General features: G+C 40.4%; 1 long non-coding RNA gene across 2 annotated transcripts; it reads left to right on the top strand.

Annotated features, from left to right (window-relative positions):
* Positions 1 to 5,604: 5,604 nt before the first annotated feature.
* On the top strand, positions 5,605 to 15,796 carry LOC133234125 (uncharacterized). 2 transcript variants are annotated; one of them, XR_009732030.1, is made up of 3 exons: positions 6,240 to 8,924; positions 9,432 to 9,739; positions 10,963 to 15,796. It is a non-coding gene; the product is annotated as an uncharacterized LOC133234125 (long non-coding RNA). The 2 variants fall into 2 exon arrangements; XR_009732029.1 differs by lacking the exon at positions 10,963 to 15,796 and having other exon boundaries at positions 5,605 to 8,924; positions 9,432 to 9,707.
* The last annotated feature ends 405 nt before the right edge of the window (positions 15,797 to 16,201 follow it).

Genomic DNA, 16,201 nt, shown 5'->3' with positions numbered 1-16,201 from the left:
AACGAGTGTTGGTGGCCTTTCCATCACGGCCCGCAGTTTCCCCTTAGCTGTCCAAGGATCTAGAACTGGAATACGGAGTCTTTGTACCTTTGCCTGGCCAACCGTCGGGCTCCGCTTGCTTTCTTCATCCAGTTTAGTTTTACTTGAGTTTGACGCAGCAGACCAAGTATGGGTAAAAATAGTTAACACAGCCCTTCGGCTTGCGGTGGTATATTTAGAATAAAGGAGAGACGTCAGTCCTTGTTTTTGAAATATATTCCTCGTTTTTGAGAGTTAAGATTCAGATTCTTCTCGCTAATTTATGAGACTGTCGACAAGTCTGAAAGGAAGCGACTGTTTTTGTTTTAAAATAATGGAACTCGCCTCCCAAAGGTTTGGGAGTTTAAAGAAAATTTTCTGAATGTAAAAAGGGCCCTGCTACACTGACAAAGCAGAAGGACACTAATTTCTCTATGAAGACGCCCTTACAGTTTCCTCAGTCTAGTGGGGATTTAAAAACTTGGGCTGTGATCAAAACTGCGTTGCTGTTACGTGATAGACTAGAAACGGTATAATGGGGTCGGGCCGGAAAAGGGGAAGGAAAAAAAAAAAAGCTTAGTGTATTTTAAGGTTTAAATGCGTTTGTTTTCTTTTTTTTTTTTTAACCCAGAGATTTGAGAGAATCTCCCTTCACCCACTCCTGTTTTGTAAGCGCGCCTTCAGAGGTGTCACTACGGACTTGCCCATCACTTGGCAGAAAGGGGGCTGGAAGAAGTTTTTAAAGGATCTTTTTACCTGGAGGGGTTAGAACCGTCCCTTCCCTGAGCCTGGGAAAAGAATGCAAATCCTTCAGAGCAAATCCTTCCTTTGTTCTACTAAAGAAGGCTGCTTCATTGTGTCCTAACGTTTTGCAGTGATTACCTTCTTCTCTGTTTCCTTTTGTACTTACAGATACAAACTTGGGCAACTTTTTCTGCAAATCCCCCTGTTACTCAGGAGCACAAGAATTAGCATCCTCGAGCCTTCAGTTGTTTGCCTCCAGAATTTCACTAGCACTGCCTTACTGTTAAAAGGAGAAAATATATTTAAAATTTTTAATATTTCATGATAGCACATTTGATTTTTTTTTTAAGGAAATAAAAAGAACTTGTAGCCTAGCAATTCAGAGATAACTTGTAGACAAAGAAGGAAGTTTGTTTGGGGGGATTATATTTGTACAACTTGGTACCTTCACTTTTTCAGATACGTTTTTAGTTTATATTACCTAAATTATGTTCGACACAATATAAATAATACAGACGAATACAAAGAACAAATCACTCAATGCCATTATCAAGGAAGAACCACTATTAAAACAGCTTGTCTCTAGTTGTCCTAAAAGAGCACTAAACCTAGTTTGTAACTGATTTGCATTTTGTCAGTCAGTCGTGTTGGACTCTCTTCGACCCTGTGGACTGCAGCCCTCCAGGCTCCTCTGTCCCTGGGATTCTCCAGGCAAAAATACTGGAGTGGGTCGCCATTAGCCACTTGTAATGTACGTTTTCTAAGGTCAAGTAAGAATCTTTGTGATTTTTAGAGCCTGCATGATATACTATCAGTTCAATATACCACAATTAACCACCAGCCTTTCTCTTACTGCTGAACACCAAATTTGTCGTTTTTTGCTCTTATAAAAAACTCTGGCATGAGTAATTTTGTACAAAAAGCTCTTCCTGTATTTCTGTAGAATACAGCTCACAATGAATCTGAGCTTTGTAAGGTGGATTGATACATCTTTGACTCACCAGATTGTTGAGTCCATGGTGTTTCATCTGGACCCTTCAAATGACTGCATCAGCTTTGTTTACCCACACTTTTCTAAATTTTTTAAATTATAAATCATATATTCTTAGTATATTTTTCCAAGTTTTTAAAGAAGTATACTTGAGTTACATTGCTGTGCTTTGTATATTACCCTTGATATGAAGATGTGTCTAATAACTGTAAGAGATGGATACTTAACCTTAAGTTAAATATTTAAAAGGAACCCTTTCACTGTCAAATATTAACAATACAGAAACCTCTTTTCCTTTTAACAAGTTTTTTTTTTTCCTGTGTATAGATACGGTACAAAAGAAACTAGTTGTTGACATTTTCTTTCCAATGTGCAGCACGTATAAAAACTTTGTAGTTCTCTAACAGACTTAAGAACACAGCTTTGTGGGGAGGAAGTGGGGGGTGCATATGGAGAGAGTAATATGAAAACATCACTGCCATATGTAAACTAGATAGCCAATGGGAATTTGCTGTATGACTCAGGCAACGAAAACTTAAGAACCTAGAGGGGTGGGATGGGGAGGGAGGTGGGAGGGGACGTAGGTAAACCCATCAGCATTCAAGTTGACCTTTGGAGATTCACGTTGATGTTTGGTAGAAACCAACACAATACTGTAAAGCAATTACCCTTCAGTTAAAATAAATTTTTAAAAAAACTTTGTAGTTCTCCAAAATTGTCTAGTATAAATGAACTTTGGGGGTGGGTTTTTTGGGTTTTTGTAGGGTAAAAGTGTCTCTAAATCATCTGTCATCATTTAATTTGCCATTTTCAATTGTTTCATTGTGAGTATGCTACTAAGACTATCCACAGGACAGGAAAGACAGCTCTCTTCAAGCTGACCAATTAATTCTGTTTCTGCTCTGTGTTAGTGTAATGGTACTTGGAGACTCCCTACCAGGGAACCATTTCATAGCCCATTCCTCCAAAATGAAACTGTTTGCCAGAATCTTCTCTCTGCTCTCTGAAAATGATTTTGCAAACACAGAGAAGTAAAGATGAAAAAAGCAACACATGAATGATGGAGCAACATCAGCAGCCGTTCCGTGGACATCTTAAAATCACCTCAGAAAAATGTGACCCTCCTTTTCCTAGGGTAATGTTAATTCTGATCACCACCTATAATTTTTTGTTTTGTTTTGGCCACAGCATGTGGGATCTTAGTTCACTGATCAGGGATCAAACCTGGGTCTCCTGCGCTGGAAGCACAAGTCTCTACCACCTACACTTTAAAGCAATCCTATGTGTTAGTCTCTCAGTCGTGTCCAGCTCTGTGCGACCCCATAGACTAGCCCACCAGGCTCCTCTGTCCGTGGGATCTCCCAGGCAAGAATACTAGAGAGGGTTCTCATTTTCTACTCCAGGGGATTTTCCCAGACCCAGACCTGCATCTTTTCTGTCTCCTCATTGGATTCTTCACAACTGTGCCATCTTCAAATGAAGTCCTTCTAATTAATATACTTGGAATAAGATACATTCCATTAAAATGGAGAACATCACTTAAAAATATTGAAAAGGGCTTGGGGGTTCAAGAGCTACTGAATATAGTAATCATTATTATTCTGTAATAGATTTGCTCTTAGTGACAATACCCCAGTGCTGAGGCTTGTCTCTGGAAATATAGCATTTGAGCCCAGTTACTAAATAGTCTAACCGTACAGATAGACAGCAGTAAGCATGAAAAGATTTTTTAATAGCTACATCAGCATTGTGCATTAGATTAAAATCTATATATTATCAAAGATTCATTCACTGTCATCCTCTCAAAACAGCTCTAGATTTATCATTTAGATTTCATAGCTGATACCTAAGTCAGTAAATGGATGAGTATGTTTCATTTTAGTTCTTAATTTAAGGGACATTGAACAGCTTTTGGAAGCTATAACACTTAGAAGAAACCTGTCTCCTAAGAGCTGAAGTTTAAAAATCTACTGATATAAATGAAGAAGTTGGGGGAGAAGAAAAATTATTTATTTTCAGAGCCTTTGAAAACATCAAGATTCCATTCTCAGCAGGAGAAGAAAAGTTCTTGCAAATTGACCCCTTAACTCAGCACTACCGGAAATCAAAGAGGGAATCTCGGTTGTCTTCTGTCCTAGACTCTTGGCTGCTGTGTTGGCAAGTTGTGGGCACGTTCCAACAGGATCAGGGCCCTGGAGGTCTCAGCATCACTACGTTTTAGTCTTACTAGTTGCCCCTTCTTCCCCATAACAAATACCCCTAACGCCCTGCTCTCATCCTTTCAAGGTCCCTTGGAGCAGCAATTAGAAACTGGGGCTTGAGAGTCAGAGGAAATCAGAGTTGGTTTCTAGATCCGTCATTTACTAACTCTGTGATCTCTGGCAGGTTAACATCTCTGGGCCTCAGTATCTCCCCCCAGATACTGGGGATATCTCTCTGTTTGTCGTGAGGATGGTATAGTGGACAGTATGTAATGCTTAGCACATTGTGTGTATGTGTACACTAGCACGCATTCAGTCACTCAATCATGTCGGACTCTTTGAGACGCCCACAGACTGTAGCCTCAGGCTCCTCTGTCCATGAAATTTTTCAGGCAAGAATACTGGAGAGTTGCCATTTTCTACTCCAGGGGATCTTCCCAATCCAGGGATCAACCTGCATCTCTTGTGTCTCCTACATTGGCAGGTAGATTCTTTACCATTGTGCCATCTGGGAAGCCCTGCTTAGCATATTGCCTGGCACAAATAATCTCTCAATGGATGGGTGGTGTTGTTAACACTTCTACTTCCTTAAGCTGCTTTTTACCTGTGCTCGGTCCCTCATTCTCCTTTGGTTAGTTGCCTCCTCTTGGGTCTCCACCCCTCCAGCCTAGATCCCTGAGCTGCTGGCTATTCCTTGTCCCATCTTCCCTTTTAAACATGCTCTTTGCTCTCTCATCTGCCTCGTAAATACCTCCTCATTCATCAAAACTCAAACCTTACTATCCGGATGATGAAAGTATAAATTGGTATAACTTCTTTGGAGGGAAATTTTTGCAAACATTATCAGAATTTAAATGCACCAACTTACAGATCCAGGAATTCTACTTCTAGGAATGTATCTTATGATAATCTCACACATGGACAAAAAAGAAATATATACAAAGATACCAAAACTGTAAAATCTTACATGTCCAATGGAACGCTAGTATAAAATTTTTTATTTATCCCTACGATGAAATAGGGCTACTAAGAATAAATGAGCAGTTCCATATGTACTTATTTCCAAAACATATTGTTAAATGAAAAAATCAAGTTAAAAAAGCCTAGTAGAAAATGCCCCCATTTGGCTGAAAAGGAAGGAGTGATACATTTATATTATGTTTACATTAATGGGATGGTGGTGGTGACCCCTGATGATCAGTCAAGGATCTAGATGAGGAAAGATTTCCTTTTCACTGTATACTTTTTGCTCTTTTTGGGAAAATGTCTTAACTATTTGCATAAAGTATTAAATTTATTTAAATTAAAAATATATATACCCTAACTCCAGCATCTCTTCATTTTGGGAAGACTTGGCTGACCCTCTCCCACCCTTCCCAGGAAATTTCTGCCTCCTTCCTACTTTCTGAGTTGCCTTGTGTTTTGAATGTAACTTTAAATCCCATTGTATTGAATGTAACTGTCCACATGACTGGTTTCCCTCAAAACCCAGAGCATCTGTCTAGAAAGTAGAATTGATATTGTATTCATTTTTATGTTCTAAGAATCCAGCACAAGATGATACACACACACACAGTTTTTTTTGGAAAGAATGAATTAAAAACGTCTCCTTAACAAAAAAAATAAAAAATAAAAAAATAAAAATAAAAACGTCTCCTATCACAGTCTCTCCCACCACATCCCTGATCCTATTCTGGTTGTCCACAAGAGAATCTGAGCTCTGTCCAGCGTATAATCTGGCCCATCCTTTATTATTGGGCATTCCCAGCAAACCCTCTTTTAGCTCCTTCTGTTGTTTACTTGCTCAGCTGTGTTCAACTCTTTGGGGACCTCATGGACTGTAACCAGCCAGGAGCCTCTGTCCATGGGATTTCCCAGGCAAGAATACTGGAGTGGGTTGCCATCTCCTCCTCCAGGGCGATCTTCCTGACCTAGGGATCCAACCTGCATCTCCTGCATTGCAGGTGGATTCTTTACCACTGAGACACCAGGAAATCCTTGTACCTCTTGCTACACCTAACTTTTCATTTTTTAAGTTGTTGTTAGTTTATCCTGTCTGGTTGGTATTTTTTCTTTTTTTAATGGACAATGTCTTCACACTCCTTGCCTTTGCATATGTAGTTCCCTTAACGAATGTCCTTTCCTACTTCTCCAGTTTAGTTGCCTTCATTTAAATCACTTCCTCTTTGAAGCCTTCCTGTTCTTCTCCTGTCTTAGTCGATAAACTTAATGTTCCCATGAGTCTCTGATCAAACGTGTAATCCCTGGTATTTACTGCAGTTATTTTACATGTTAGTCCATCTGCCAAAAATATAGGACTTTTCAAAGACAGAGATTTTTAGCTTGTGTATCTTACTCTTCCCAGAATTTATGCCTGGCACAAGGCAGGTACTCAATCAACACCGTTAGTTGGATGAATGAACAAGTAAATGCACATGGTATTTTGAAGGGCAGCTTGTGGTGGCCATCTACAACTTATTCAGGGTGATATACTTGTATGCTGTTGTCTTACATTCACATCTCAGCCTGGCCCCTTGAGGCATTAGAGTAATGCAGGTGGAGAAATCTAATTACATGTGCCCTCTTTAAGGCCCTTACAGCAGAATTGCTAGATTTAACAACTAATAATAATGCAAGTTACTCAATTAAATTTGAATTTCCCAGAAACAACAAACAAGATTTTAGTGTAAATGTATTCCAAATGTACTTTTTAAAAAAAGTATTCATTGTTTATCATAAATTTAAACCTGACTGAATGTTCTCCTGTATTTTATCTGGCAGCCCTACCTCAACAACCAAATTCCCAAACCTCGTCTTCCTGCATTCTAACTCAGTAATTCTTAGAAAATGTTACAAACTATGCAGTCTTATCATCTTTATTAAATGTAAGCAACCAAAATCTACCAACTCTGCTTACTAAAATTTAGTGCATATTTAAACACTTTGTCTTCTTCCAAAACTTTTATTATATTTTAACCATCAGAGTTAGATTCTAATGTATATGAATTTAGCCTCTTAGCCACTTTAGAACTGGACCTGAGACGGAAAATCCAGATGACTTCACATCTGAAGTCTCTCCCTCGCTCGCTCTCTTTTTTTGTTGTTGCTCTCCTCTCTATTCTGCAGTAAATTTTAAATAACAGGAGATTACCCCGGACTCCTGTAGGGCGGTTAGGGAAGGCTCTCAGCCATTAGAAACCCTGCAGAGCTCTTTGGTCTGTAAAATACCACTTCCCTGCAGAGCTAAGGGGGTAGCCACACTACCCAGCGCTGGCACCTGCACCAACCAGCCCAGCAACCACCAAGTATTGTTACAGACTAGGCTTTCCACGAAAAGCCTATTTTAAAAATTAGAAGCATCATCTAATCTGAAATGGGGCATTTCCCGATTTCAGTTTCTTGGCATTGGTTAAGTATTCTCGCAGTGAAAAAAATTAAAGCACGAAACTCAGCTGCACCTATTTTTGTCTCAAAGGCACAATTCCCTTTACATCAAATCATATTCCCCTGCAACTTCAACATGGATGACAACTCTACACGACACAGCTTTTGGTTACAAGTAGTTAATTAGTTCTCCCTGTGGTTATGGAAAGATAATGTCACAAATATATCCCTTTTTTAACATCCAAACTTGCAAATTACAGGCTAAACACCGTCCTGCGTGTCTACATCTGCTTAGAACTCCAACGTCACAGCTCTGCGTTCTGAAAAATAAGAAAGGTTCATCAAAAATTACTAGGAAGTGGCGATTGGAAAGTGAGGGATTAAAAAAAAGACGTGTTAAAAAGGGGACAGGAGTGAAGACATGGCCCAACAGGGCCGCGAAGCAGAGGGAAATAGCTCTGTTGGGAGTGGAAAATCAACTTGCCAGGGCCGTGATAAGTCTGGGACATCACCTACACCTTCGTGAGAACCCACCATGACTCCCACGCTACTGTCCGCAGTCAGAGCGTGAGGACAAGAGTAGAAGGTGGGTACTCTCACAACCCGAAGACCACCGAGCAAACCGTCTGAAACGAACCGAAGAGAGTTAATGTGTCAAGAGCTTTACTTCCGGGAAGACCAACATCTCTATTTCGCCCAGTTGTTTCCAGGATGGCTTCTAGAAAATATTGCTTGGTAAGGGGAATCGTTTCCGAGCCACAGATTGTGTCTCAGATGTTCACGTTATAAAAATCATAATTGTTATTTATTCTTTCATAAAAGTAAGCCAGCGATAAACTAGCGCTTAACCTGAAAATCAGAAGAGCTTGTAACATGGAGAAAGTTCTTTGACGACTAACAGCCAGAAAAAAAAATCTCACTGATTATCTATTATACTGTAAAAGCCGATCTACAAAGAGAGGATAAATTTCCTGATGCCCGCTAAACCTATCCTGTTGCTTCTTACACGTTTATTCTGGTTTTTGGTAGTTTTTAATAGTTATAATTTGTCACTCCGTTTGTAAAAAACGGGTTTTCCTTGCTTCGGAACCTAATCATTTTTAAACTGGTTGACAGTCAATGTGACTATTTACGAAGTTGTTTCTTGCGTCTCGTTCCTGTGTTAGTAGCCCTTTCTGCACCAGAGTTCGATATATAAGATTTTTAGTTTTCTTTTCTTAACTTGATTAAGAAAATGCCTGTTCATTCCGACTTTACTTGCCTAAGTATAAACTAGTACTGGCCTGGAAATTGTGAACTGAATTTTACTACGTCTAGGAAGATAAAATGGAGACCCCCACTTCACATTGTAGCTTACAACGGAGATCAGCGACAGGGTTCCAGGCAATGTCCGGGCGCCTTTAAGAGGAAGCGCGGTAATTTTCCACCGCCCCGTTAGCCCCGCCCACGCGGTAGGCGGCTGGGCGCGGCGAAGTGCGGCTGCGTGGCGCGCGCCTTCTGTTGCTTGGAAACCACCTCCTCCACCCTCGGCGCCCAAAGTCCTTTTGTTTCCAAGATGGCCTCTGAGTCCTGTCTTAAAGAGCCAGGTACAAAGCCAGTTGAACACCCTTGAGCTTAGCAGAAAGCAAGAGTCGTAATGGCTGACTTTAAGAGTATTCTGTGCCAATAGCCAATATTTATTTGCTTTTATAACGTTAAAAAAATCCTTGTAGTTAGGTCGTCTGGATGGGGAAAAAATCAGGGAGTGTCTCAGGGTGTGTGTTAAGTCATGGACTAAGAGATGTGGTAGCGCTTTTGGCTTCAAAGTCGGTGATACATTAGCTTTTCATAAAAATACCCGTTTTTCCTGTTAAACTAGCTCAGGAAGAAGTCTTTTTAAACTGGCTTAACCACAGAGACCATATAATTACAAGGAGCTCAATCAGGGTAATAGCCCCTGGCTGTGTCACCTTCACTTTAAAGTTTTTTCTATTTTTCTCTTTCTTGAGAAGTTAATTTATATTCAAATTAATGGTACTATAATTATCATAACATTGTAAATTCCTCTGGAGATAAGTAACCGTATTTTCCCCATTGCTTCCCTGGGGCCACAGATGGTATAGAATTTGCCTGCAATGAAGGAGACCTGGGTTGGATCCCTGGGAAGATCCCCTGGAGAAGGGAATGCAAACCCACTCCAGCATTCTTGCCTGGAGAATCCCATGGACAGAGGAGCCTGGCAGGCTACAGTTCAAGAGTCGCACAGAGTGGGACACGACTGAACGACTAACACTTCACTTTGTATCCCAGAAATGTTTCTGCCTATAACCTTGAAATAATTCTAATTAAACTATGGAGGCTTTATACTCTGGAAAACACTGTTCTATGAAGCCGGTTTCCCCATTTTGTCTCTCATTTTCAGGTGAGAAACTAAGCCACCAGGAGGTTAAGTGCCTGAAGCAAAGATGGAAGGGAGAGTCAAACCCCGACTTTATAAGGAGAGCCTGTGCTAGCCTGCCATTGTGCTGTACTGCTGTCTGTAAATACTGCAGAGAGTACACAGTATCTTCTAATTGTGGATCTCTCAGAGAGGAGTGTGAAAATCTGTTTCTCTGAAGTCTGTTCTGCTTTGTCATGAACAGACTTTTCACATTTATATCAGGGCATTTAGATGCTTACCCATACCCTGAGCTGGAAAGACCCAAACTCAACCAACCTTGGTGGCAGGTGTTGAGGAAATATAATTAAAGACAAAATCTCCTGCCAACCCCCCAAAACTCTCCACAGAAGCAGAAGAGAAAGAAAGCTGTTTTACTACTGAATAAGCATTAAACCAAAATATGATGGGCATCACAGGCAATCCACTGAGAGGCTGCAAAGATGGAAAGGAATTTCACTTTTACACAGCGAAGCAGATATACCCTATTATTAATACTATCTCTTCTCAAGATATACAGTAACTAGTCGGAGGGCTTGACAGTACCATTTGTCACGTATAGTTCATCCTAAATTCACCTTGGTAATTGATAGCTGCTATCTGTATCAGTCAATTAGTTTATCCGAAGAAAAGACTTCTTACATATTTACGACAGGAGGTAAGTCAGAAACTTGGAAACAGGGACCTTGTGAAGTTAGATTCCTACTCTCCCAGGGAGAGTCATCTTTCTAAAGAGAGGAAATAGGGGTGTTATCTTCCTTGATGATTCCATTTCAAAGAGATAGCTCCCAGGTCTTTGAGAAAGGCATTCCTGTGTTGTAAAGCTGGCAAGAGGCTTATTTAGCTTTTAAAAAGGTTTGTGTAATTCTTAAAGGGCCAAAGAAGGAATTTACAACCATAAAATTTCTAATGTAAATGGGGAAAGAAACAGGGTTGGGGGAGAGAGGTCTCTTTCCCTTTCAGGACTAGGGAGATTTCTTATTTAATTTAGATTTGTGTTGACCTTGACACTAGATGCAGGGACAACTCAGGCCAGTTCTTCCAATCAACGATTCAGTTTGCATTCAGATTTTGACTACAGGTCCATCCTTCCCACAGACGTAATAGCCAAATAGCAGGAAATCAGGAGAAGAGTATTACCAAACGTTGAGGATTGAGTTTTCTATTCTAATTCAAAATCTTACATTCTGGTTTCTTTGAAATGACAGCTAATTCCTAGCAGACGCTGAGTGGATTTACATGCTGCAGCAGTCAGGAGGACTTGTCCGAGAGCTGCCAACCGGACAACGGGATTTGATGCTCTTTTGAGTTCCTCTTTCGTCCTCTTGCCGTTGCCTGACAGGGAAGACCTCTTTTTACCACTCGGTCTCCTGAATCTCACACTTGTATTTTAGCTTCTTTAACAAAAGGCTCTGACTGCTTGTGGCCCCCACACCTTAGCATGTGCTAACACCTCAACCTGGACCACCACCTTCCTCCACCGTTTCTACTAGCTTGGCTCAGCTAGCAATATAACTGACCTAGACTCATCCTCTGGATTCCTTCCCTGGCCCTCTTCCCTACCCACTCACCTTCCTCTGATTTGATTTCCTCTGGGCTCCCAGAACTCTTGGTAATTTCCCCTGTTTCAGCACACACACACACGTGTGTGTGTGAACTCATATATGATGTATTTATCCATAAGCTTCATGAGAGCAGAGTTTTTTTTGCTTTTCTGTTTTTTAGATCTTTGTGTTCCCAGCACCTCAGAGCAGAATACCTAGATGAATACGACTGAGATCTCAAACTGGTGACCTACAGGCCTTACCCAGCCCACCAAATTAATTTTGTTTGGCTCTTTTCTCAAATTTATTTTTTAAAATGTCAGGTCACATTTTAAAATCTGCATTTACATACTGATCAGGGTCTTTGACTTCTCCTGAAGAATGATCTATGCCCCCAGGCCCCGCCCCCAAGCCTGTTTCCATGTGGCAGCAGGCACCTAGCGCAGAGTCGGGCCCCTTTGACCAGACGCCAGCGCTTCACATTATTGCAGCCTCTGCCACTCCCTGTTGCTTCCTCCCTGAGCCTCCGTATGAGGTGTCACTTATATTTAGTGTGCACTAATGTTTTTCTTGCAGTTAACTCTCTCTTAGTACCAAAAGAGAGAACAAGGCTAAAGCATCTTTCAAGAGTAGTGGGAGAGAGCTCATTCATTTCTTGGAAATGAAGAGTTGCCTCTGTGTTTATAAGGCACATAAAATGTGTCTGTCTCCATTTTTCTCAAATTTACCTGCTTTATTTATTTACATTATCTTCTTGGTTCCTATAGATATTTGAGGTTTTGACCCTGAGAATAGATATGCAAAAGCTGTTTGAGGAAAGAAAAGCCATTAACTGCAAATGGTTAAAATTTCACACTTTTTAAGTCCAGCTACTTAAACCAACTTCCCAAACTACCACCTTTAGCCAGTCTTTCAATATCACCCTGAACATCTTTTTTAACGTGTTGCATTTTGGTTGGGTGTGCACATGACACTCAGATTCCTATAGCAGCTACCTTATCAAAAACCAGTGAGGAAAGTTCAGCTCTGTGCCCTTTGTCCTTAATGACTCAACAGGCATAGAATGCACACAACCAAAACAAGTTTAGTCTATGCAAGTAATTTTCCACAGCACCTTATATATGATAGACAGTGTTTGATGCATAGAACTGAAAACTACTTTTTAAAACATAAAATGAGGAAATGGTTAGTCCTGTTGCTGTTAGTGATTATATCAAAATGAGCATCTGAATAAATACTACCTTCAAAAAGATGCATGCACCCCAATATTCACAGCTGCACTATTTACAATAACAAAAATATGGGAGCAACATCAGTGTCCATCAACCGATGACTGGATAAAGAAGATGTGGTATATTTATACAATGCAATATTGCTCAACTATAAAAAAATGAAATTTTGCCATTTGCAAGGACATAGATTTGGAGGGCACTATGCTAAGTGAAATAAGTCAGAGAAAAACAAATACTGTATGATATCATTTATATGTGGAATCTAAAAAAAAGTAGTGACTATAACAAGAAACAGATTTAGAAAACAAACTAGTGAGGGGAGGGGTGTGGGGGAGGAGCATGATCAGGGTAAGGGATTAAGAGGTAAAAACTACGATGTATAAAATGAATAAACTACAAGGATATATTGTTGAGCACAGGGAAAATAACCAATATCTTATAATAACTATAAATGGAATATAACCTTTAAGAAGTGTGAATCACTGTTCATCTGAAGCTATAATATTGTAATTAAAAAAAATAAATACTACGTTTTCTCTCAACACTAGTGAGACGAGAAGTACTGATGCATGTACAAAGTAGAAGGATATTATTTATTCTGTCTTGCATGAAACATACCAAGAAAAGATTCAAGAAACATACCAAGAAAATTCATATTCAAGAAGTTATAAATGTTTTGAATCCCAGAGTTTTGTTTAATGGAGTTTCTGTTTTCAAGGAAAGGTTTGGAATTATTATTTCCTTCTAAATTCTCATAGCTTAGGGACTTCCCTGGTGGCCCAGGGGCTAAGACTCTGCGCTCCTAATGCAAGGGGCCTGGATCCCGTCCCTGGTCAGGGAACTAGATCCCACATGCCCCAGTTAAGACCTGGTGACTAAGTCAAATAAGTAACTAAATAAATATTTGAAAAATAAATTCTCATAGCTTAGAGTCACCTTATTTGAATAAGAATCCTGTCTGCTTTAGTGGACTGGAAAATTTTTCTGAACACCTGGAATGTCGTATAATACTGAGTGTGAAGTGATGATGTGAAGTCAAGACAAAGTGTTCCCTCTGCTCCGGACCTGCTCTGACATCATGAAACGTATAGTCCAGTCATCTGTCCCCTTCTTCTTGCCTGGGGTTTTAGAGTCATTAAATTACTGTTTTGCCTGGCCTTATTAGTCCTTTCCAAATATGTAGAGTTATTAAGGCAGGGGATTCCCTGGTGGTCCAGTGGTCAGGAATCTGTGCTTTCACTGCCACAGGCGCTGGTTCAATCCTTGGCCTGGGAATTAAGATCCCACGTGCTGCAAGGTGCAGTCAAATAAATAAGAATTAATAGGGCCATCAGTTGGGGGTAGGATCAGTTAGGAAAAGCTCACAGTTAATTGTGCCATTGTTGTTCAATCACTGTCATGTCCGACTTTGCAACCTCGAAGACTGTAGCATGCCAATAGTATGCTCCTCTGTCCTCCACTATCTCCTGGAATTTGCTCACATTCATGTCCATTGAGTTGGTGATACTATCTAACCATCTCATTTTCAGCCATCACCTTCTTTTTCTTTCAGTCTTTTCGAGTATCAGGGTCTTTTCCAGTGAGTCAGCTCTTCACATCAGGTAGCCAAAGTATTGCAGCTTCAGCTTCAGTCCTTCCAATGAATATTCAAGGCTGATTTCCTTTAGGATTGCCTGGTTTGATCTCTTTGCAGTCCAAGGGACTCTTGAGGGACTTCTCCAGCACCACAATTTGAAAGCATCAATTCTCCAGTGCTCAGTCTTTATGGTCCAGCTCTCACATCCATACATGATTACTGGAAAGATCATAGCTTTGACTATACAGACCTTTGTCAGCAAAGTGATGTCTCTGCTTTTAATATGCTGCCTAGGTTGGTCATAGCTTTCCTTCCAAGGAGCAAGTGTTTTTAATTTCATGGCTGCAGTCACCGTCTGCAGTTAATTTTGGAGCCCAAGGAAAGGAAATCTGTCACTGCTTTCACTTTTCCCCCTTCTGTTAGCCATGAAGTGATGGGACCAAATGCCATGATCTTAATTTTTTTAATGTCAGATTTCAAGCCAGCTTTTTCACTCTCCTCTTTCACACTCATCAACAGGCTCTTTAGTTACTGCCATTAGAGTGGTATCATCTGCATATCTGAGGTTGTTGATACTTGGACGAGCAATTTTGATTTCAGCTTGTGATTCACCCAGCCTGGCGTTTGGCATGATGTACTCTGCAAGTAAAGTCAAATAAGCAAGGTGACAATATACAGTCTTGTCATACTCCCTTCTCAATTTTGAACCAGTCGTTCTGTGTCCGTTTCTGTTTCTTCTTGATCGACATACAGGTTTCTCAGGAGACAGGTGAGGTAGGTGGTCTGGTATTCCCATCTCTCGAAGAATTTTCCACAGTTTGTTGTGATCCACACAGTCAAAGGCTTTCGCGTAGTCAATGAAGCAGAAGCAAATGTTTTTTTCTGGAATTCCCTTGCTTTCTCTATGATCCAATGAATGTTGGCAATTTGATCTCTGGTTCCTCTGCCTCTTCGAAACCCAGCTTGTATATTGGAAGTTCTTGGTTCACGTACTGTTGAAGCATAGCTTGAAGAATTTTGAGCATAAGCTTGGTAGCATGTAAAATGAGCCCGATTGTAAAGTACTTTGAACATTCTTTGGTATTGCCTTTCTTTGGAATGAAAATTGACCTTTACCAGTCCTACGGCCACTGCCAAGTTTTCCAAATTTGCTGATATATTGAGTACAGCACTTTAATAGCATCATGTTTTAGGATTTTAAATAGCTCAGCTAGAATTCCATCACCTCTACTAGCTTTGTTTGTAGTAATGCTTCTTAAGGCCTACTTGACCTCACACTTCAGGATTTCCAGCTCTAGGTGAGTGACTACACCGTCGTGGTTATCTGGGTCATTAAGACCTTTTATGCATCTTTCTTCTGTGTGTTCTTGCCACCTCTTCCTAATCTCTTTTGTTTCAGTTAGGTCCTTACTATTTCTGTCCTTTATTGAGCCCATCCTTGCATGAAATGTTCCCTTAATATCTCCAATTTTCTTGAAGAGATCTGTAGTCTTTCCCATTCTATCGTTTTCCTCTCTTTCTTTGCATTGTTCATTTAAGAAGGCCTTTTTATTTCATTTGCTATCCTCTGGAACTCTGCACTCCGTTGGGTATATCTTTCCCTTTCTCCCTTACTTTGTGGTTCTCTTCTTTCCTCAGTTAATTGTAAAGCCTCCTCTGACATACTCTGCCTTTAAACACCCCCCCCGCCCCCCCCGTCGTCAGTTTTCCTTTTAGGCACACTTACAAACAAGTCACAGAAAGACAGTGGAGTTCTCAAGGGAAAGGTACATCAGGTAGTTTTAGATCTATTAAACTCATGCTAAAGAGTTCTACGCAGGAGGAGAAAAAACAACTATGCAAATTGCTTTTCTTTTGGACTTGAGAAAAGAGGATGAGCCCACCACCCACTAGAAAGGACTTAAAATCAAGTTAGAGTCCCGATGCCCGTGTTTTCATGAAGAGACTCAGTAGGGTTGGGACGATGGCTGTACCAATGAGAAAATGGAGATGTCTCCTCTCTCAGAGCTTAGAAGCTGTCCCCAAGTTTAAATTCCAGTCTCTGTTGAAATGAGACTGGTGACTCTTCCTTGGTGGCTCAGAAGGTAAAGAATCT

Source organism: Bos javanicus, chromosome 21 (genome assembly GCF_032452875.1).
Source record: "Bos javanicus breed banteng chromosome 21, ARS-OSU_banteng_1.0, whole genome shotgun sequence".
Classification (NCBI taxonomy): Eukaryota; Metazoa; Chordata; class Mammalia; order Artiodactyla; family Bovidae; genus Bos; species Bos javanicus.
This window is presented reverse-complemented; position numbering and strand designations above follow the sequence as displayed.